This window comes from Mobula hypostoma, chromosome 6 (genome assembly GCF_963921235.1).
Source record: "Mobula hypostoma chromosome 6, sMobHyp1.1, whole genome shotgun sequence".
NCBI classification, from domain to species: Eukaryota; Metazoa; Chordata; class Chondrichthyes; order Myliobatiformes; family Myliobatidae; genus Mobula; species Mobula hypostoma.
This window is the reverse complement of record NC_086102.1, coordinates 121872463-121897546: the sequence shown is the minus strand read 5'-3', so window position 1 is coordinate 121897546 and position 25084 is coordinate 121872463.

Below are 25084 nucleotides of genomic sequence, written 5' to 3'. Positions count from 1 at the left end.
GTGAGACATGTCAAGACAGCCTGAATTGCACTGGAGTCATCAATTATAATGTTGCTGTCACTTCCTGGTATGCAGCAGTCACTGTCTGGATTATGATGATGCTCAAATGTAGATGGCACGACAGAATTATGCAGGATGATGGTTCTGGGACAGCCACCAAGTCATTGACCTGTGTGGTGCTCATAAACCATCTGAAGAAGTCAGCCCAGCACATCTGTAGATGTGAACTTCCCGCTATTCAGGACATTTACAGAGACCTGTGTGTAAGAAGAGCCCGAAGGATCATTTGGGACCCAAGTCACCCCAACCACAAACTGTTGCAGCTGCTACCATCCGGGAAACAGTACCACAGCATAAAAGCCAGGACCAAAAGGCTCCAGGACAGCTCCTTCCACCAGGCCATCAGACTGATTAATTCACGCTGATGTAATTGTATTTCTATGCTATATTGACTGTTCTGTTGTACATATTACTTATTACAAATTACTATAAATTGTACATTGCACATTTAGATGGAGACATAACAAAGATTTTACTCCTCATGTATGTGAAGGATAAAAGAAAGAAAGTCAATTCAATTCAATTAAATCTTTTTCAGATCTGTGATAGGGCAGAGATGAGAAGCGTGCCATTTAAAACACTCTGCGTTCAAGGAATGGATCTTAAGGAAATAGAAACAGGTTTAGATAACTCTCTTTAAAAAGGAAAGGGCAGGGGTTAATGCCTCTTTCAGAAATGAATAATGGGAATCCAAAAGGCCAGAGGGCATCATTTTAAGGTATTGGAAGAAAGTATAGGGGGCATGTCAGAGGGAATACATTACACAGAGAGTGGTAATGAAATGCCCTGCCAGGGGTGGTGACAGAGGCAGACACATTTGAGGCATTTAAGAAACTCTTAGACAGGCACATGAATGATGGGAAAATGGAGGACTATGTATGAGGGAAGGCTTGGACTGATCTTACAGTAGATTACAAGGTTGGCACTACCTTGAGGGCTGAAGGGCCTGTATTATGCTGTAGTGTTGTATGTTCTAAATTTAAATTCTGTGAGTGACAAGCCTTACACAAAGCTACTGTCACTGTCCCACCAACAGGAAAGACTGCTCATAAATTAGTGGATTCACGCTTGTATTTTACATACAAATACTCCAAAATGTGTGATTTAGTTTGAGTCTGATAGTGCCAGCAGTCCCTGAAATAGCTTCCCTTGGTGAAGTGGGCTGGAATTCCAGACACGATTCAGAATCAGGTCTTTAGAATGCCATTAAACCACCCGGCAGTGTTTTTCCTAATGCTTAGCTGCTGACATAGTCACTCTCAGTATGCCTCTGCCCTGACAATGTTGGCATATACAGTATCCATTCTTGCTGAGATGTGGTGTTGTCAGCAGTTACCACATCAATGCTTATTGTCTCTGCACAATAAAGTTTTTGTTTTTACACGCTTCAACAGTATTACTGTGTTCAGGAGTTCCTATAAACAGAAATAAATTCAGTAATGGAAGTGTCAAAATTTGTAACATTTTTCAGTGAAATTACATCCCATGGTCCCGTCCTGTTTCTCCACCTTACATATGGGTTTTGAAGTCCAGCACTGTGTCACACTTCTTCCTGTCGCTGCATTAATGGTGCTGCAAGGGTGCTTCCTTTCAGTTCACGTTCCAGTCATTTTATTGTCATTTAACCATGTACACTTATAGAATGTATATAACCATTTAATGTATGTACAAACAAAACATCTCTCTGAACCAGGATGTAAAGCACATCACACACACAACACACAATAAGTTATGAAGGTAAGGATAAAATCTACAGATGAATCACACATGAATAACAAACTAAAATGCATTATTATTAAATATTGTGAGGTTACAGAATGAATTAACCAGTGACATTTTGAATACAGTGAGGCTGGGAGCTCAGAAGCCTAATGGCCTGAGGGAAGAAACTGTTTCCAATCCTGACCGTTCTTGTTTTTATGCATTGTAGTCTCTCTGCCTGATGGTAGAAAGTTAAAGAGGATGCTGGATGGATGAATGGGATCCTTGATAATACTAAGGGCCCTGTGTACACAACACTTCTGATTAATGCCCCTGATGGATGGTAGGGAGACCCCTATGATCCTCTCAGCTGTTCTCACAGTCCTTTGCAAGGACTTCAGGTCTGATGCTCGACTGCTCCCATACCAGATGGAGATAGAACTTGTCAGGATGCTCTCAATGGTGCTCCTGTAAAATGCAGTTAAGATGGGGGTGGGGAGCCTTGCTTGCTTCAATCTTCTTTGGAAGTGGAGGTGCTGCTGTGCCTTCTTGTTCAGGGAAGTAATATTAAGGGACCAGGTGAGGTAATCTGTGATGTGAACTCCCAGGAACTTGGTGCACTTAACTCTCTCAGAGGAGGAGACATGTATTCACAGAGGGAGATGGTTCATCTGCACTTTCCTGAACTCCACAATGATTTCCTTGGTCTTCTCCACATTCAGGCTTAGGTTGTTCTTCTCACACCGGTCCACCAGCCGCTCCACTTCCTCTCTGTACTTTGTCTCGTCATCATTTTACTTTACTTTAATTTTGTCCAAATTCAAATGTTTAGGCAAAGCTCTTGTCCGAGGTGGTCAGCTGCAGATTGCTGTTAACGGAAGGAGTACAGGTAAATATGTCTGAGCAGCTTCCAAGGGAGATGACTAGTGGCTCTCAAAAGACAGCAATGTCAGTGGTCTGAACCTGCACAGCAGGGGAGTGGGCAGACCATGGTCCAATTGTCTGAGAGTACCCATACTGCTCAGTCCAAGTTTCAGCCTCTAGACCTGCAGCTGATTCACTGACAGATCCCAAATCACAGGTACCTGGTCCCTGCTGCCTCGCTGGTGTTTTGGAATCAGCTCTGTGCAATCTAAGGTCATGGTGAGGAGGTGCATGGTCAGAATTGTTGTATGGGGAGAGTTTGTATCTCAGATCCTGCAGAAGAATGTTGCCCCCATGTGCCACATCTCTGCTGCAGCAGGAGAACGATCTGCTGATGCACACCATTCCTCTATTGAAGAGGAACAGCCGGATGTTCATCTTGTCTTTCCTTCTGCAATTGCCAACCCTGTGTCTAATGCTCTGTTTATGCAGTGTCTCTTTGTTCAGAGAGGGCAACAAGCTGCTCCCTGCCAGCAAATTGTTACTCATTTCGAGCTTTAAGCTGCTCCAGGGTGACAGGAGACATCACTGAGCTCCAGAAGGGAGAAATATTAGCTTTATTTGTCACATGTAGGTTGAAATATCAAAGCATATAGTGAAATGTGTCATTTGCATCATTGTTTACAGTGAGTTGGGGGCAGCCTGCAAGTTTCACCACATTTCTGGTGCCTACGTAACTTGCCCACGACTCACTTGTACGTTCTGTAGGAGGTGGGAGGAAACTGGAGCACTTGGAGGAAACCCACATGGCCATGGGGAGAACGTACAAACTCCTTACAGACAGCCGCAAGAATCAAACCCTAATCGGTGATCGCGGGCGCTGTAATGCGACTGCGCAAACTGCTATGCTACCAAGCCATGTGTCTGCGCCTCCGTGGCAGATGTCATCTGAAGCAGGAAGTTTCAGATCGGGAGATTGGGAGGGGAGGAGAAGATCGCAGCGCAACGCAGCGCGCACGGCCGCTCCAAAATGATATCGTATTTGTTAAATAGGGGTCGTGCACAATCCTGATTTGATGGAGACAGACGTGAGAAGCACGAAGGAACATCTGGAGAAACTTCTGAAATGCCTGCTTCACTGCCGCTGCTACTGTGCAATCGAGAATCTACGGAGGGGAAGGCCCCAAATCCTCGGCTTTGCCTATTGCCTGTTGCCGGGGCCGGGGTCAAAGCGCTTGGCAGAGATGGTGCTCGGTGCTCGGTGTCGGAGGGCTGGTCGGAGGCTCGAAGTTTTCGGACGGACTCAAGAGTCGGCTGTGGTCGGGTGCTTCCAGGGTGCTGCATCGGCAAGTTTTCAGCACTGGAAGCTCATGGCAGGGAGAGTTTCTCCCTTCTACCATCTGCGTGAGATGATGGGACTTTCGAGAGACTTTAAGACTTTTTTTTTACTGTGCCCATGGTCTGTTCTTCATCAAATTACAGTATTGCTTTGCACTGTTGTAACTATATGTTATAATTATGTGTTTTTTGTCAGTTTTTTTTAAGTCTTGGTTTGTCTTGTGTTTCTGTGATATCATTCTGGAGGAACATTGTATCATTTCTTAATGCATGGATTACTAAATGACAATAAAAGAGGACTGAGTGTCCTCATAATCTAATCTAAAAAAAGTGTCCTGTGGATGGGCTTGGTAGTGGGCCTCTACAGAGGACACACAAATGAATTTATTTCTTACATCCTTACATACAGGGGGAGTAAAAATCTTTACTGAATGACCTGTAGAGCAGAGGTCATGGTCTGTAGGATGGAGGTCATGGTCTCTTGGTCTTATGGAAGTTGGCTCCTCCATGACCTTTGATACTATTTGCATTCAGTGAGGCAGGCCAGCCACTCTGTTCACCATCTGAGTGTGCACTGGGTATCAGCACATGCCCCCTTCTCATCAGGGAGGAGGTACAGGACTCTGAAGACACACATGCAACATCTTAGGAACAGGTTGTTCCCCTCTGTCATCAGATTTCTGAATGGACAATGAACCCATGAGCTCGACCTCACTATTTTTGCCCAGTGCCGATGCTCTTTTGCAATTGGTACACAGCTGCACTATATTAGGAGCCACATACAAGAACACAGCAGGTCAAGCAGCAGCTGTGGAGACAAAAGGAAAGTCAAAATAACAGCTGTAGACTCTACAGACACATGGCTCATCAGAATCTGCACATGACCTGCTTTAATGTTTGTGTTTTTGGCAGAGTTCACCTTAACCGGTCTAGATGTATGTTTTGTAACACACGCAAGATGCTGGAGGAACTCAGCAGGTCAGGCAGTAACTATAGAGAGGAATAAAGAGTTGACGTTCCAGGCTGAGATACTTCATCAAGACTGGAAAGGAAGGGGGAAGAAGCCAGAATAAGAAGGTCGGGGGGGAGGAGGGGAAGGTGATAGGTGAAGCCAGCTGAGGGGGAGATAGGTGGGTGGGAGAGGGGGGATGAAGTAAGAAGCTGGGAGGTGATGGGTGGAAGAGGTAGAGGGCTGAAGAAGAAGGAATCTGATAGGAGAGGCGTGTGGACCATGGGAGAGAGGGAAGGTGGTGGGGCACCAGAGGGAGGTGAGGAGAAGAGGAGGGGTAAGAGGGGAGCCAGAATGGTGAACTGAAAAGGAGATCAGGGTGAGAGAGGAGAAATTACCACAAGTTAGAGAAGTCAATGTTCATGCCATCAGGTTGGAGGCTATCCAGACGGAATATGAGGTGTTGCTTTTCCAACTCTAGAGTGACCATAGAGGAGGTAATGGACCGACAATGGGAATGATTGGGAATGGGGAATGGAACTAAAGCAGCCAGCCACCAGAAAATCCTCCTAATTACAGGTGGAGCAAAAAAGCTCAACAAACCAGTCCCCCAATTTACACAGGATCTCAAGGATGTAGAGGAGACCTCACTGGGAGCACTGGATACAAATGTATTTTTTGTAAATTTTCTGATTTTTTGTATTGGGAGCTGTGGGTTTAAGTACTTCCAACACTGCAAAGTAAAGAGCAGAGTCTAACTTTCAGACATCACTACGTTCAAAGTATTAATAGCTGTTACTTTAGTATTCCAAGTCTGTTCACAATCAACTGCTTTGATAGTTTCCTCCATAAAAAAGTAAGTTTAGGCTCTCTGTCTACCAAATGCACTCCAGCCCAGTTGTTATCTGGAGAATTCAGTGCCATAAAGATGAACACAATTTATGGGGAACAGTTTTCATTTGTAGTTTCCAGAACAATGTTTTTTTTAAATTTAGCATCATGTTAGGTATCACATCTCCTCGCGTACAGTTGGCGAATCTGCAACTAAATAACTTTTAGTTTATAGCCAACAAATTGCTGTTTTAAACAACATAATGTTCAACAGCTAATCAGACTGCTGTCAGTGAAACTATTACCTTCTGACAAAAAAAACAGTTAGAGCACTAAGTCTTTATTTTTTTGCTGTGTGTGTGCATGGTGTGCCCAGAGCCGTTGATGTTGCACTATCCAAGGTCACCCAGTGAAAAGAACAGCCGTGGTTAATAAGTTAGTTGTCATTTAGAAGTGCTCATAAGACAGTAAAGCAGAATTCAAAGCCATTAGTCTCATGTGTTTGTGCCAACCTTTGAAAGACTGTCCAAGTCCCCAAGGTCTGTAGTTAATCAGCTATGATCAACATGCCTTCACAGTCCTTCCCAGCCAAAACTACTGAGATTTGTCTCACTATGTCTTCTCTTCTCCTCACCTCTCCATCAGCTCTCTCGGGTGCCCCTCTTCCTTCCCTTTCTCCCTTCCTTTCCTATCAGATCTTTCCTTCCTCAGCCCTTCACCTCTTCCACCTATCACCTCACTTAATACACCCACCTACCTTCCTCCGCACCTGGCTTCATCTATCACCTGCCAGTCTGTACTTATATCCTCCCCCCACTTTCTTATTCTGGTTTCTACCCCCTCCTTTCCAGTCCAACCCAAAATGTCGACTGTTCATTCCCCTCTTTTGACGCTGCCTGGCCTGATGATTTCCCCAGCGTTTTGTGTATTGCTCTTGTCTCATTGTCTCTTTTGGTCTCCATCCTATATAGACATTGCTTTTGTTGTTCCCTTTACTGCAAATTGAAACATCTTTGATATCCAGCTTTTCCAAGTTCCGATGAAGATTCATTAATCTGTTTCTCTCTTGGCTGAAAGTTCTGACATTTTATTTCTGACTTTCAAATCACTGATATATATATTTGTGTGAATAGCTTGAACATAAGCACTGATGCAGTGGTAACCCAGAAGTTACCACCTGCTCTCCCATCTCCTTCTCTCTGTACTCTGTCCATTATCCAATTTTAATACATCCCAGTATATTACCCCCAATTTCTTGTGCCTAACATTACAGACTAAATTCTTATATGCAAATTTATAAAAGGCCTTCTGAAAATCCAACTACACATCCCATTTATATATTATAATAGTTACATCCTCAGAAATATCTGCTAGATTTATCAATGCAGTTTTCCTTTCACCGGTCCACATTGACTTTGTCTAATCCCACTGGTACTTCATAAATTTCCTAATATATCCTTTGGCTAACTGTCGTGGGATTGCAACCTTCCAATCTGCAGGAATCATTCATGATCACTCTCATTTTAGAAGCTCACAATCAATAAATTACTTTTTCTATGGCTTCCTCTTTTCATATTTGGGATGCAGATTATCAAAGGTTCAAAGACTTAGAGATTCAAAGTACATTTATTATCAAAGTATGTATGCAGTATACAATCCTGAGATTTGTCTTCCCACATCAGGCTCTTGATGTTCATTATTCTTTTAGATCTGTTACTTTCTCCAGGATTATTTTACTACTAATATCCACTTCCTTTAATTCCTCAGTTTTGTTAGTCTCCTGCTTTCTAAGAAGCTATTCACATCCCCTTGTAACACACACAAAATGATGGAGGAACTCAACAGGTCAGGCAGCACCTATGGAGAGGAATAAACAGTCGACATTTTGGATCGAGACCCTTCATCAGCATTGGAAAAGAAGGGGGAAGAACCCAGAATATGAAGCTGGAGGGGTGGGAGATGGATGGGAAGGAGTACAAGCTGGCAAGTGATAGGTCAAACCAAGTGAGGGGCAAGGTAGGTGGGTGGGGGAGTGGGATGAAGTGAAAAGCTGGGAGTAATTGGTGAAAGAGGTAAAGAGCTGAAGAGAAAGGAATCTGATAGAAGAAAGTGGACCATAGGATAAAGGAAAGGAGAAGGAGCACTAGAGCGAGCTGATGGGAAAGTGAGAAGAGAGGGGTAAGAGGGGAGCCAGAATGGGGAATGAACAAAGAAAGTGGGGGAAGAGGGAGAAATTACCGGACGTTGGAGAAATTAATGTTTCTGCTACACACACAAAATGCTGGAGGAGCTCGGCAGGCCAGGTCTTCAGGCACTGTTGATGTTCGTGCTGTCCGGTTGGAGGCTACCTATCAGAATATGAGGTGTTGCTTTTCCAGCCTGAGAGTGGCTTCATCGTGGCAGTAGAGGAGGCCGTGGACCGACATGTTGAATGGGAATGGGAAGTAGAATTAAAATATGTGGCCACCGGGAAAATACACTTTTTGTGGTGGACGGAGCGAAGATGCTTGATGAAGCAGTCCTACGATTTATGTTGGGGTCTCACTGACGTAGACGAGCTGCACCAGGGCCACCGGATACAGTAGATGGCCTTGACAGACTCGCAGTTTAAAAGCAAAGTATTTGGTTAATTGCTCTGTCATTTTTTTTGTTCCCCGTTATGAAGTCGATTATAAATATTAACACTGTTTCTATCTCCATTGATGATGCCTGACCTTCTGAGTGTTTCTAACAGTTTTTATTTTCACTTCAGATTTCCAGGACCTACATTTTTTTGCAAACACGAGGAATTCTGCAGATGCTGGAAATTCAAGCAACACACATCAAAGTTGCTGGTGAACGCAGCAGGCCAGGCAGCATCTCTAGGAAGAGGTACAGTCGACGTTTTGGGCTGAGACCCTTCATCAGGACTAACTGAAAGAAGAGCTAGTAAGAGATTTGAAAGTGGGAGGGAGAGGGGGAGATCCAAAATGATAGGAGAAGACAGGAGGGAGAGGGATGGAGCCAAGAGCTGGACAGGTGATTGGCAAAAGGGATATGAGAGGATCATGGGACAGGAGGCCCAGGGAGAAGGAAAAGGGGGAGGGGGGGAAACCCAGAGGATGTGCAAGGGGTATAGTCAGAGGGACAGAGGGGAAAAAAAGAGAGAAAGAATGTGTGTATATAAATAAATAACGGATGGGGTACGAGGGGGAGGTGCAACAATTATCTGTCTGGGTAGCGTCCAACCTGATGGCATGAACATTGACTTCTCAAACTTCTGCTAATGCCCCACCTCCCCCCATACCCCATCCGTTATTTATTTATGCTAATACATCACCCTCAACTCTATGCATCCTTATCTTATGGATAAGTCTTTTATCTGGCACCTTATTAAACGCCTTCTGGAAATGGAAGTAGATGTCTATCTGTTCCCCTCTATCCATTGCACTTGTTACATCCAGTAAGTTTGTCAAACAGGACCTGCCTTTGCTGAATCCATGCTGCATCCACTTCTTTCCAGCTGCCTCGCTATTTCTTCTTTAATGATAGCTTCAAGCATTTTCCCAACTACAGATGTTAAACTAACTGGCCTATAGTTACATGTCTTTTGCCTATATGCTTTTTTGAATAGTGGCGTGACATTTGCCATCTTCCAATCTGCTGGGACCTGCCCAGAGTCCAGAGAATTATGGTAAATTATCACTAAAGTCCCTACTATAACTTCTGCCATTTCTTTCAGTACCCTGGGATGCATTCCATCAGGACCAGGGGACTTATCTATCTTCAGGTCCACAAATTTGCTCAGCACTACCTCTTTAGTGACAGTGGAGGGGATGGGGATGTCAATTGCCTAGGGAAACATTACAACCAAGAGACAGGTTGAAAATGACAATTAGCACAAAATATTCCAGGTTAATGATAATTCAGCCTCGAATATTATTGACGTGATATAATCTTCAGTTCAGAGCATCGGCAATTAAACAGAAATATTTACTGGAGCATTCAGCTCCTCAGGGGAAAGTGCCCAAAGGAGATTGGTAACAATACACATCGTAAATTCACTTTCAACACAGGCATGGTTTTGTGGGTCCACAGCCATGTGGAAGTATTTTAATTTTGTTGCACAGGCTGGAGCAGATGGGCCATTAAGAAAATACAGAGATTTTTCTGGGAGCCAAGTAAGTGATTCTGGAGAACTTACAGATCCCAAAAGACACGATGTCCTTTAAGAAAAATAGTCTACTCCTGTAAGAGTTCATTGGGGATTCACGAGAAAGTCTCAAATTGTATTCGAAGTACAGGAATCTAAGTGGTTTATAATCCTGGACAAATCATTCAAGGGCCTGGACTAATACTCCAGAGAAAGTTCAGATCCTTGTTTAATTTGTTTGTTGTTTGTGTCCATTATAAAGCTTACACAAACATTCTTCCTCTCTCCATACAATCAATTAGTTAACAGGAAGAAAGAGATACAGTGTATAGAGATAATAAAACTGTCAACTTCACTGAAGTACCTCATGTAAAGGAAGCTGTTTTCTGGCCTGAGGCTTAACACGCACAGGAATATGGTTGACTGTTAACTCTCTTCCAAAGTTCTTAGTTTAATCAAAGCTTCCACAAAGATGATGATAAGAATAAAGCCGGACTTCGCAATACTCCTCTGTACCTTTGACCTTATGCCTAAATTGGGAGAATGGTCTACAGACTAGTCAAGCAACCACCAGTCAGAACTTTTCTTCCAGAATCACACTATCCATCTGAAGTTCCTGACTTGTTCATCACAGTTGTTGGGTGTGTTTTGTCTATAGGCACCACAAGTAGGGGTATAGATATGAGAGTGTGGTCCTAAGGATCCTCAATATTGACTCTTGGCTCTATGATATCCATGGAACCAGATCAAACATAAGCAAATGCTCAATGTTATCCACCATCTTCACTTCGTTGAGACATCAGTATCACTCCATAATGACTTTGGAAGAAGAACAGGATGGTCTCAGGCTAAGGAACTTCAAGCTGCTCTGTACTGCCACTACTGGCTAAGTCTTGAACTACATCCATCATATGTATGGCAGAAATAGTTGAAGTAGTCTCAGAGAAACATATGATTAGCAAACCAGAGTATACTTAAACTTAGACATTTCAGTCAATTTCACGCCAAGGTTGTGATACTTGTGGAGTAGGCAGCCATTCAGAAATAGAGTGCTGCAAAAGTTCCTGAAACAATCTCAGTCAACACTGAAACAGGGAACTCTGGTCCAACGAATCCATGCTGACCACTCATAGGCTGGCTGGTGGCGCAGTGACATCAGCGCTGGACTCCGGAGCGAAGGTTCCCGAGTTCAAATCCAGTCGGGCTGCTCCCGGGCACGCCTTCCATCCGTGCCGGGCTGAGTGTCGAGCTCGCAACTCGGCCTCGTAAAAAAAAAACTGCGCTGTGAGAAGGATGTGGGGACCACTCACAGAATCTTTCCTCCAAGACAACCACTTGAAAAAAAAGTGGTTGCTGAGGCTCTGGCGGAGTATGGTACACAAGAAAAAACTCATTTACACTAATTTTACCTTACACACTGTAGGAGCTCTATGGTCAGGTTGCATCTATGGAGAGGAATAAACAGTCTTGATGAAGGGTCTCAGATTGAAATATTGACTGTTTATTCCCCACCATAGATGCTGCCTGACCTGCTGAATTCCTCCAGCATTTTGTGTGTGTTGCTCTGGATTTCCAGCATCTGCAGAATCTCTTGTGTTTAAAATTTTACCTTACTCCTATTTTATCCACCCCATATTCCCATCAGCTCCCTAAAAATCCACCACTCCTCTAGACAACAGAGCCAATCTATCGTGGCAAATTAACCTACAAGTTGGCATATCTTTGGGATTTGGGAGGAAACCCGAGTAACACATTGTCACAGGAAGAATGTGCAGACATTCAAAAGAATCTCAGTAGTTACAAGGGCTCATGGAAATATACACCAATCAAAATATTTACTGCAGTTTACTCCATCCGGTTAAGATGGAGCTTCCAAATGTATGCAACAGCTCTGGTAGTCAAAAAACTAAGAAATCAGACTAAAAATACCTTTAATAGAAACATAGAAAACCTACAGCACAATACAGGCCCTTCGACCCAAAATGCTGTGCCGAACATGTACCTACTTTAGAAATTACTTAGGCCTACCCATAGCCCTCTATTTTTCTAAGCTCCGTGTACCTATCCAGGAGTGTCTTAAAAGACCCTATCGTATCTGCCTCCACCACCATTGCTGGCAGCCCATTCCACACACTCACCACTCTCTGCATAAAAAACTTACCTGTGACATCTCTTTTGTACCTGCTTCCAAGCACCTTAAAACTGTGCCCTCTCGTGCTAACCATTTCAGCCCTGGGAAAAAGTCCCTGACTATCAACGCGATTAATGCCTCTCATCATCTTATACACCTCTATCAAGTCACCTCTCATCCTCTGTCGCTCCAAGGAGAAAAGGCTGAGTTTGCTCAACCTATTCTCATAAGGCATGCTCCCCAATCCAGGCGACATCCTTGTAAATCTCCTCTGCACCCTTTTTATAGTTTCCACATCCTTCCTGCAGTGAGGCAACCAGAACTGAGCAAGTAAGGCCAATACACCGTAAGCCTTCTTAACCACAGAGTCAACCTGCGCAGCAACTTTGAGTGTCCTATGGACTCGGACCCCAAGATCCCTCTGATCCTCCACACTGCCAAGAGTCTTACCATTAATACTATATTCTGTCATCATATTTGACCTACCAGAATGAACCACTTCACAATTATCTGGGTTGAACTCCATCTGCCACTTCTCAGCTCAGTTCTGCATCCTATCAATGTCCCGTTGTAACCTCTGACAGCCCTCCACACTATCCACAACACCTCCAACCTTTGTATCATCAGCAAATTTACTAACCTATCCCTCCACTTCCTCATCCAGGTCATTTATAAAAATCACAAAGAGAAGGGGTCCTGGGGTATTCTTTCCTGGGGTAAATTGTGTTAAATTATTGCCACAAACACTGAAAGGACAAGGGATGGCAGGGCAAGATTGTGTGCTGCAGAATTGTTGCAAATGGAGTTCCAGTGCTCATAAAGCTGGCCCAGGAGTGAGGCTGGATCACTCTGGGTGCCGAAAGGAGAAGTTGGGGCTCAGGCTGAGAAGGTTCAGTGCTCATTCAACTGTCTCAAGTTGGATTGTTCTGGGTGCTGAGCTGATTGAAGAGCTTGAGAGCAGCTTTGGGCTGGGTGACAAAATCTGGGCCTGAAGTGAGTGCTGGCCAACATGGTCTAGGCCTGGAGCCTTTTGTTGCAGCTGGGACCTAGTGCGAGGTATGATTTGCTGTTTAGACAATTTAAACGTCAGCCCAGATTGCAGGTGATAGCAGATTTTGCTCACTCTCTAAGATCTTCATTCCTCTCTCCAGGGTGCAGGAGACTTTTGCTGTTCCATTAGTGGGTCAATTTAAATGCTGGCCCAGATAGACTGAAAAGACGGGGTGTCAGGATCTGAGGCAAGAGCTGATTTTGCTCGTTCTCCACAATGGTCATCTCCATGGCATTGACTGCCCTGGTTGCTGTGCTCAGTGCCAGCTAATATAGTAGTAGTAGTACTAGTAATAGTCATACTTTATTCATTCCGGGGGAAATTGGTTTTCGTTACAGTTGCACCATAAATAATAAATAGTAATAGAACCATAAATAGTTAAATAGTAATATGATGAACTGATAAGCAAGGCCTTGGGCCTACTCCGGGACTCAGATCTGAGAACTCATTTTTGGTCCAGAATGTTGTTGTTTGCTTCAATTGTTTGCATGATTTTTTTCCCCTTTCTCTTGCGTATTGAGTGTTGGTCCTTTATTTTTATCTTTATTTTTTTTTCCTTAATTGAGTTCTTCCAGGTTTCTTGCTTTGTGGCTACTGAGTAAGCAAATCTTAAGGTGGTATAATTTATACATTCTTTGATAATATATGAACTTGAATCTTGAATCTTGCTTATAGGGATTTCTTGCGAATCTGTCTTTATTGGAGACACTCAAAGTCTTCCTGAATATTTATACAAATATTCCAGGCACATCTGAGGTTGCATGAGTCTAGGTATAAACAAAGGTTCTCTGATTTTTTTGTATTCACAGCGGCTTCCAGAATCGAAGAAAATGGTCCACAAGAATATGGCTTTCCTCTTTGGATGAAGGAAGTGACTTGATAGAGGTGTACAAGATGATGAGGCATAGATACAGTGGACAGTCAGATACATTTTCCAACAGGGGAATTGGCTAATATGAGACGGCATAATTTTAAGCTGATAGGATGAATTTATAGGAGAGATGTCAGGTGTAAGTTTTCTTTACACAGAGAAAAGGGAGTGTGTGGAACGTGCTCCCAGGGTGGTGGTAAAGGCACATACATTAGTGACATTGATGAAACTCCTAAACAGGCTCATGGCTGATAGAAATATGGAGGGCTATGTAGGAGGGGAGGGGTAGATTGATCTTAGACTCGGTAAGAAGGTCGGCCCAGCTTCATGGGCTGAAGGACTTGTAGTGCTCACTGTAGAGTTCTATTTAAGAATATTTGTGTTACAAAAGCCAACTGGGATTCTGAATCGTTACAGAGAATCCCTGAGGAATGGTTGTGCTTAAAGTGGGGGGGGGGGAGGCACTTTTGAAATCCAGTCTTTAATGTATTTGATGGCTGGAAGTGTTTGCAATTTGCAGGAAATGAATGACACCGGGTTCACTTTGAGATGGGATGAATCTTTACTTCTTTTCTAAAGCAGCTGAGACCTCTAACAGTTGCCTGGAGATTTCAGTTCAGCTGTGCAGCCAGAGAGAGCTACTCAGTATCTCAAAGACTCGGGTGATCAGATGATTACAGAGACGTTGCACTCTGGGCTGACTGCCATGGTTACTCTTCCTTGCTTACTTTGTGATAGCAGGAGATGATTTTTGCAAAGACTGAATGATATACCAATAAAAGTTTTCTTTGAAAAAATATCTAAAAGCTTCATCCTTTCAATCAGTCTACAACTTTGATGTTTTAATTGTGCAAAAACATCAATTGAGCCTACAGCCTGCACATTTAAAAAGAAATCGATCCTCGTGATTCAAAAGCAACATTGTTCAACCCTGTTGTAGTTGTCCTGCACGCATTATGAAATAACCAGACAATATTAGAACAGGTAGTGAGCTGATTTCCCCATCCTGAAAATATGCCTGTACTTTTAGCAACAGCCCATCAAATTCATTGAGAATCATTTTATAGCTTGTCGTGGTGGAATTTTAATTCACAATGCAGGTCCTGCACACTACAATGTAAACCATTCTCTGGGTATCTCACATTAGCCCTGTGAAACCTAAGCATAGGAGAAACAGTGTTAAAGACTGGTTTAAATTCCAATTCAATAGGATGCTTTAGATTAGATTAGATTCAACTTTATTGTCATTGTGTCGAGTGCAGATACAAAGCCAACGAAATGCATTCAGCATCTGACCAGAAATACAAAGAATAGTGTTAATTAAAAAATAACTGCGAATAAAAAAAGTGCTATAACACACAAAAAAGTACTGAGACAGTACAATATGGGTGCAATACTGTTTAGCGCTGTGGTGGGAGGTTCAGCAGGGTCACAGCCTCAGGGAAGAAGCTCTTCCTGTGCCTTCTGGTGCGGGAGCGGAGGCACCTACCGGTTGGGAGGAGAGTAAAAAGTCCTTGGTTATGGTGAGATGCATCCCTGATGATGCTTTTCACCCTGCCCAGACAGCGTTTATGGTAGATGTTCTCAATGGTGGGCAATTGGATGCCGATAATCTGCTGGGCAGTTTTCACCACACGCTGGAGTGCTTTGCGGTCCGATACGGGACAATTGCCATACCACACTGAGATGCAGTTGGTGAGTATGCTCTCAATGGTACAGCGGTCAATTTACTGCCTTAAGCTTTCAATTTCACGATAGTTCACTGATTTAAATGTATCAATATTCTGTACAAACCAGTGTTTGGACTCAAGCTTGAAGGGCAACATGATAACAAGGTAGGGAGCAGTGGTTAGTGCAACTGCTTTACTGCTTCATAACGCCAGTGATCACCGGCGTTTGATTTCTGCTGCTGTCTATAAGAAGTTTGTATGTACTCCCAGTGACCGTGTGGGTTTTCTCTGGGACAGGGTTGGTAAGTTTTGGGCATGCTGTGTTTTGCAACAGAAGCATGGCAACACTTGTGTGCACAATCAGTGATGCAAAACAATACATTTCACCGTATGTTTTGATGTTTTGTTGTACATGTGACAAATAAAGTTTAACCTTTTAACTTGCAGTTAGTTGTACGTTGCAGAGTGCAGGATTGGATTGAGCTGACTCGTCTTCCAGGGCCCTTCTTCCTTGCTAACCTGAAACAATGGATGGATTGCATTTTGACAGCACCTACTTCCATCTGGTACCAAATCTGGGAATGAATCGCAAAATCCGAATCAGCTCAGCAAGCAGTAAAATCTGTTATTTGGTGGTATATTGCACCACTTAAAATATACTATAAGTTACAAAAAGAAATATTAATAAAAATTAATAAGTAGTGCAAAATTAGTGAGCAAGTGAACAGACAGAAATCTGGTAGTGGAAGGGAAGAAGCTGTTCCTAAAACATTCAGTGTGTGTCTTCAGGCTCCTGTACCTCCCCCTTGATGGTAGTAATGAGAAGAGGGCATATCCTGGGTGGTGAGGATCCTTAATGATGGATGTCACCTTTTTGAGGCATTACCTTTAGAAGGTAGGGAGGCTGGTGTCCATGGTAGAGCCGAGTTTACAACCTACTGCAGCCTTTTCTGATCCTGTGCACTGGCCCCTCCATATCAGACAGTGATGCAACCAGTTTGAATGCTCTCCATGGTAGATCTGTAGAAATCTGCAAGAGTCTTTGGTGATATACCAAATCTTCTTGAACTCCTAATGAAATACAGCCACTGTCATGCCTTCTTCATAATTGCATCAATATGTTGGGGACAGGATAGAGCTTCAGAGCAGTTGGCACCCAGGAACTTGAAACTGTTCACCCTTTCCACTGCTGATCCCTCAATGAGGACTGGAGTGTGTTCCCTCAACTTCCCCTTCCTGACATCCACAATCAATTCCTTAGTCTTACTGACATTGAATGCAAAGTTGTTGAAGTCGCATCCATTGGAGTTGATACCCAGTGCTCCTGGGAAGGGAGCTAAAGCCTCTGGTACAAATATGCCTTCTCCTGGGCCTGTACTTGATGATTTGTCCACTATTAACTCATGGTAATTTAATCACTGAGTCGTCTCCCAGCACCAGGTAGCCCACATCAGAAACTGATTCTCCAGTCTTCTCTGCATCGTAGACAATTGCTTACGTTATTGTTCTCTAAGGATGCTCATTTTCACTGAACCTCCACTCCTCTTTATTACCCTCACTCTCAAATGCCTTTGCAAACATGCTACTGTGTTCAGACTGACACTCTAGTGCTGAATCTCTTTATATCCTGGCATGGACTGTGCTGTGTGCAGTTCGTGCACAGTTATTCTTTAAATCGACCAGGATACCTTTTAAAGCAACATGCACAATGGGATTGAAAAGTCAGTTTTGGACAAACTACTTGATATCTTCAAAAGTAAGAGAAGCAGGTAGCCCAACACCTTCAACAGTCTAATGACAAAAATGGGAAAGTTTGCAGATGCTGGAAATCCAAGCAACACACATAACATGTTGGAAGAACTCAGCAGGCCAGGCAACATCTACGGAAAAGTGTACAGTCGATGCTTCAGGCTGAGACCCTTCATCAGGACTGGAGAAAAAAGATAAATAAGGAGGTGGGGGGGGGGGGAAGAAATACAAGGTAGTAGGTGATAGGCGAAACTGGGGGTGTGTGGGAGAAGGGTGAAGTAAAGAGCTGGGGAGTTGGCGAAAGAGATGAAGGGCTGGAGAAGAGAGAATCTGATAGGAGAGGACAGAAGGCCATGGAAGAAAGGGAAAAGGGAGGAGCACCAGAGGAAGATGATGGTCAGGTAAGGAGATAAGGTGAGAGAGGGAAATGGAGAGGGGGTACATTACTGGAAATTTGAGCAATCGATGTTCATGCAGTAGATGACAACAACAGACTCACGGGTGAAATGTTGCCTCTCCTGGAAGGATTGTTTGCAGCCCTGAATGGTAGTGAGGGAGGAGCTGTAGGGGTAGGTGTAGCACTTGTTCTTGCAAGGATAAGTGCCAGGAGGGAGATCAGTGGGGAGGGATGAATGGACAAGGGAGTTGCATAGGGACTGATCCCTGTGGAATGCAAAAAGTGGGGGCAGGGGGTGATAGGGAAAGATGTGCTTGGTGGTGCGATCCTGTTGGAGATGGGATCTTTCCAGGTGAGATGACACTTCACCCGTGAGTCTGTTGGGGGTCTGTATCCAGTGCTTCCAGTGTGGCCTCCTGTACATCGGTCAGTCCCAACGTAGATTGGGAAACTGCTTTGCTGAGCACCTACATTTCGTCTGCCGGAAACAGCGGGATCTCCTAGTGACCATCCATTTTAATTCCACTTCCCGTTCCTGTTCTGACATGTCAGTCCATGCCTTCCTCTACTGCTGTCACTAGGCCACACTCAGATTGGAGGAGCAACACCTTATATTCCGTCTGGGTAGCCTCCAACCTGATGGCATAAACATCGATCTCTTGAAATTCTGGCAATGTCCCCCCCCCCCACCACTTTACCATTCCTCATTCCCATTTCCCTCTCTCAGCTTATCTCCTTATCTGCCCATCATCTCCCTCTGGTGCTCCATCCCTTTCCTTCCTTCCCTGGCCTTCTATTCTCTCCTATCAGATTCCCCCTTCGTCAGCCCTGTATACTCAACTTCCCAGCTCTTCACTTCACCCTCTCCACCTCCCGGTTTCACCTCTCACCTCGCGTTTCTTGCTCTCCTCCCCCCACCTTCTTACACTGACTCCTCAATTTTTTTTTCTCCAGTCCTGATGAAGGCTCTCAGCCCGAAATGTCCACTGTACTCTTTGCCATAGATGGGAGCCTGGCCTGCTGAGTTCCTCCAGCATTTTGTGCGTGTTACCATCGACAGTCTGTTTGACTTAAATCAGAACATGGCCACACGTAAGTAAGGTTCCAAACATCCTGCTGTCTTTTAAACTATGATAGTTCATGTGAGGAGAAAAGCCTGAGATGCAGGACACTACCAAGATTGGACTGAATATAGGAAGACGTGCTGTATGTAGTAAACATAGAAACTGTGACTTGGTGCCTGGCTCACCAAGCAACGCCCACCACTTCCCCTTTTCACTAACTGAGCCTCCGTTCCCACTTGCCCTTTCCATGCACCAGGACTGTGGGGATTCCACACTGACTGGGACCCCAGTTCCAGCACTCCCTTTTTGACTTACACAGTTCATTGAGATATTGCGTAATCATGCTGCTTAGCATCTATAGAAGTACATTACAATAGTACTAAGGAAATTAATAGAAATAATAGCCAAGAGTCCTGGAAATTTGCCAGTCCGGCACCAAAGGACCAAGAATCGACTACTACGGTAATTGGAAACAAGCCTAGACTATCAGTTGGTGATTTCAGAAAGAAAGGAAGGGAGCTCCAGGGATCTTAGTTCCTTTGTAAGAATGAGATGCTGGGTAAACCCAGCTTTGTTGTGAGATTAAGAAAAGCGTATTGAGGATTGAGATAGGAACAGTGCCAGGTCAGTCAGGAATAGAGTTGGTCTCCACTGGGAAACTTACATCACTGCCATTTGTTTAAAAATCAGATGCACCAGTTTTAATCAGACAAATTTATACAGTATGTGCAAGGAAATCTGGATATCATAGTAAAATAGAAACACAGGACACAGAAAAGGGCCAATTTAGCCCACCTGGTCCTTGCTTATCTGTGTAAATCTCTCGATTTCTTTTCTACTCAACTCTCTGACCAAACACATCTTAAATGTAATTGTATTTGCCTTCACCATTTCCTCTGATAGCCTATTCCAGATACTTACCATCCTCTGCGTGAAAAAGTTACTCCTCGTCTCCTCTAAATTTGTCCCCTCTCACTTTAAACCTGTGCTGCCTAATTCTAAGCTTCCCTGTCCTAGGAAAATATTCTGCCTATTCTATCTATGCACTTTATAATTCTGTGTTCAAGAAAAACACAAAGTAGGCAAAGGCCTGGAAACTAGTTTCCGCCTTTATTTTGCGAATTCACAGGGAGCCGTTTCTCACAACGTTTCCACCAACACAATTTTATAGTCAATCTAATCACACTAGCTGGTCTCCTGACACTGTTTCCACAATTTACACAAAATTAGCATCTATACAACTGGTTCCTCTTTGCTCAGAATACCAAACAAGCCATTAATCAGGTTGCTTCTCAGATTATTAGCACCTATACAATCAGCTCCTCTTTGATGTCATGATGTATTGTTATTTAGTACAAGGAAGATAAACCTTTTCTGCTTCCTATCAAACCACCCCATGACTCTGCTAAACCCCAGTCCTCAAACTTATTTTTTCCTTCACAGTAAACATCTATAATCTCACTTCCCAGCCTCTTAAATTTCGGTGACAATAAACCCAGCCTTTTCAGCCGCTTTTGATAACCAGGACTTCCCATTATAGGCAACATTCTGGTGAATCCCTCTTATACTCTCTCTCTCTCTACCCCCCCCCTCTCTCTCTCACTACCACATGTTTCTTGTAGTGCAGTGACCAAGATCTGTATAGAACACTCCCAAGTGCAGTCTAGCTAATGTTTTCGAACATAGAACATTACACACATAGCACAGGCCCTTCAGCCCACAATGTTCTACCTGTCTTTTAACCAACTCTAAGATTAATCTACCCTTCCCTTCTACAGAACCCTCCATTTTTTATCATCCACGCGCCTATCTAAGCGTTTCTTAAATGCTCCTGATGTATCTGCCTCTACCACCAGCCCTGGTAGGGTGTTCCATGCACCCACCACTCTCTGTGTAACAAACTTACCTGACACTCCCCCCCCAACAGACTAAAACAAGGAACACACACAAAATGCTGGTGGAACGCAGCAGGCCAAGCAGCATCTATAGGAAGAGTAGAGAAGAATAGCATCCATAGTCAATGTCTCGGGTCGAAACCCTTCATCAGGACTAACGGAAAAAAGAGATAGTAAGAGATTTGAAAGTGAGAGGGGGAGGGGGAGACCCAAAATGATAGGAGCATTGACTTCTAACTTCTGTTAATGCCCCTCCTCCCCTTCTTACCCCATCCCTAGTTTATTATTTATTATTATTTTTTCTCTCTTTCCCTCTCACAATAACTCCTTGCCTGCTCTCTATCTTCCTCTGGTGCTCCCTTCCCCCTTTCTTTCTCCCTAGGCCTTGCGTCCTATGATTCTCCCCGTTCTCCAGCCTTGTATCCCTTCTGCCAATCAACTTCCCAGCTCTTGGCTTAATCCCTCCCCCACCTGTCTTCTCCTATCATTTCGGGTCTTCCCCTCCCCCTCCCACTTTCAAATCTCTTACTATCTCTTTTTTCAGTTAGTCCTGACGAAGGGTCTCGACCTGAAACGTCGACTGTACCTCTTCCTATAGATGCTGCCTGGCCTGCTGCGTTCAACCAGCATTTTGTGTGTGTTGCTTGAATTTCCAGCATCTGCAGATTTTCTCGTGTTCGTGCTTTTAAAAACAAGGAACTGTTATTATTTTCCTTAACTGATTGCATTTAAGTGTGATTTAAGCTTTAAAGCTTCAGACTAAAAAGATTGGGAGTTTTGGTTTAAGCAGCATTGCTTTTACAGAGGTGAGACCTTGGGCACAGAGGGGTTAGTGTTCACATCACTGCACTGGGTCTCAGCCATGGACTTCTACCTGGCTTGCTCAGAAGGTGCTATTCGAATAATTGACTTGTAATTTGGCCAGTTTGACAGTGAGAGCATGACTGTGACTGTAACCATGTCTGTGGGAAGGAGGTTCCCAGTGGAAGGAGACTTCATCAGTGGACGAGATGTGAGATGTTTTGGGTATGTGGGCTTTCTGAGGCAGGTTGCCGACTGTCTGATATTGCATAGGTTCCAGCTGAAGTCATTAACACTGCTATTTGGCATCAGTGCCTCAGAATGGTGGATGATTTACATCATCTCTGGTTCTGTACGTTCTAAAGTGACTGAGATTAACGTGGAAACTACAGATCCACCTATAATTAGGGAAAGAGGAAACTGATGGATAAGTATCTAATGACATGGGACTTATTTCCCTTATATACAGAAGGCTTCTGTGTCCTGCTGGATTGTGTGCCAATACTTATGGGCTGCTTCCAGCATATCCTTGGGGGTGTGTTGGTTGTAAACTCAAATGACACATTTTTCAATGTACATGTGATAAATAAATTACTCTGAATCATTCGACAGATGTGAACTAGTGTCCTCAAAGGCTGAAGTCAATTTGGAAATCACGAACACGAGAAAATCTGTGGTTGCTGGAAATCCAGAGCAGCACACACACAAAATGCTGGAGGAGCTCAGCAGGTCAGGCAGCATCTATGGAAAAGAGTAAACAGTCGACATTTCGGGCCGAGACCCTTCTTCTGGTTAACTTGGAGTCTTGATCCATCTTTACCTTGCAGTCATACTGGCTATGCTGGCCAAGAAGTTCCTCCCTGCCCTTAGCCAATCATAGAATCAGGATTCAACAAAGTAAAAGGGGGACATCAGGGTCCCCAAGTATGCCCATCTATTATGTTGCAGGCAGTTTCCATTATATCCTAAAACTTATGCTGAATAGGTTAAAAAGGACACATTCACTGAGTGAAAACATATTCCATAAAAAAGCACCTGCCTGCCTACTTGTCTGGTAAACTGTGACAGTAAAGATCCATTTACATTAATAAGGGTAATTGTATGGCCTGGGAATGCTATCAGTACTTAACATAATGTGAATGAATTGCACTGATCCTCACCTGATCTGATCAAATGTTAATCTTGCAGCTATTCTTTCCAAGGAGAGTTTGATATTGTGCTGCTGATGGAAAGGCTTTTTTTTTACGATAGAGACCAGATTATCATTGTGAAGGAGGGTTATTTGTTCCTCCTTTATTTCTATCAATGTCAAACAGGCTGCCAATTTGCACAGGTTCAAATTGACAGAAAGACCTGCCCGAGTTTATTTTTCTTTTTTAATCTCTCTTTTGATCTTGATAAAATATTTTTCCTCCTCTGCTCTTTCTAGTATCTATGCACCCTGTAAGAGTCACGGGGTCATTCAACACAGCAACAGACTCTTCAGCCCACTGATACTGTACCTGACTACGCTGAACCCACTCTATTCTTTATTCCCATTAACTCCCCTAGCTTCTATCACTTAGCCACTCATTATTGACAATTTAACTAACCAATCTGCCACCCTTCGGTTGTGGGAAAAGCCTGGAGGAAACCCACGTGATCACAGGGACAGACAGCAGCAGGGGTCAGGACAGGGTGACTGGAGTGGTGAGGCAGACGCTCCAAAAGCAACGTCACTGTGCTGCAGACTTGACTTCTGGAGATAAGTGGAGAAAGCTTGCAATGCTGGTGAATATTAAATTATGGGACAACTAACACGCAGTGTCCTGATGCAGGGTTTCAACCTGAAACATTAACGATTCCTTCTCACCCCACGGACACTGCTAGACTCATTGAATTCGTTGAACAGTTACTTAACCTAAATTTTGAGCTGATCTCCAGATTGAATCTTGAGCCTACAATCTTAAGACTTTAAGATACAGGAGAAGTGTTAGGCCATTCAGCCCATCGAGTCTGATCTAATGGCTGATTTATTATCCCTCTCAACCCTGTTCTTCTGTCTTCTCCCTGTACCTTTGATACCCTTACTAATCAACTCTCTATCGACCTCCACTTTAAATATATACAATGGCACGGCCTCCACAGCCATCTGTGACAATGAATTCCATAGATTCACCATCTCTGGCTAAAAAATATCCTCATCTTCACTGTTCTAAAGTGACCTCTTTGTATTCTGAAGCTGTGCCCTGCGTCCCAGCACATCCATGATCGGCGACATCTTCTCCATGTCCACTCTCTTGGCCTTTCAATACTTGAGAAGGAGAAACTAAATTCTAATGTGTTGGTATTTCAGTGGAATAAAGGAAATTACAATGGCATGAGAGGGGAACTGGCCAAGGTTGACTGGAAAAGAACACTAGCAGGAAGGACAGCAGAGCAGCAATGGCTGGAGTTTCTGAGGGAAGTACAAGACAGATATATTCCAAATGAGAAGAAATTTTAAAATGGAAGAAGTACACTACCGTAGTTGACAAGTGAAGTCAGAGCCAAAGTAAAAGCAAAAGAGGGCATACAAGGAAGCCAAAGCCAGTAGGAAGATAGAGGATTGGGAAGCTTATAAATGTTGCAGAAGGAAACTAAGAAGGTCATTAGGAAGAAAAAGATGAATTATGAAAGGAAGCTGGTGATTAATATCAAAGAAGATACTAAAAGCTTTTTTAAGTATATAAAGGGTAAAAGAGGGTCCAGGGTAGATATAGGACCAATAGATATTGTAATGAGAGACGCAGAGATGGCAGAGGAATTGAATGTGTATTTTGCATCAGTCTTCACAGTGGAAGACATCTGCAGTATGCCGGACATTCAAGAGTGTCAGGGAAGTGAAGTATGTACAGTGAAAAGTACGACTGAGAAGGTGCTCAGGAAGCTTAATGGTCTGAGGGTGGATAGATCTCCTGGACCTGATGGAATGCACCCTCGAGGTCTGAAGGAAATAGCTGGAGAGATTGCGGAGGCATTAACAATGATCTTTCAAGTATCGATAGATTCCGGCATTATATCAGATGACTGGAAAATTGCAAATGTTACTCCACTATTTAAGAATGGTGGGAGGCAGCAGAAAGGAAACTATAGACCTATTAGCCTGACATCAGTGGTTGGGAATTTTTTTGGAATTGATTGTTAGAGATGAGATTATGGAATATTGGGGGGGGGGGACACATGTCAAGATAGGCCAAAGCCAGCATGGTTTCCTGAAAGGAAAATCCTGCCTGACTAACCTACTGCAATTTTTTGAGGAAATTACAAGCAGGGTAGACAAAGGAGATGCAGTGGATGTGGTGTACTTGGATTTTCAGAAGGCCTTTGACAAACGTACTGCACATGAGGCTGCTTAACAATATAAGAGCCCATGGAATTACAGGGGAGTTACTAGCATGGGTGGCACATTGGTTGATCGGCAGAAAACAGAGAGTGGGAATAAAGGGATCCTACTCTGGCTGGCTGCCGGTTACCAATGGAGTTCCACGGGGGTCGGTGTTGGAACTACTGCATTTTACGATGTATGTCAATGATTTGGACTATGGGATTAATGGATTTG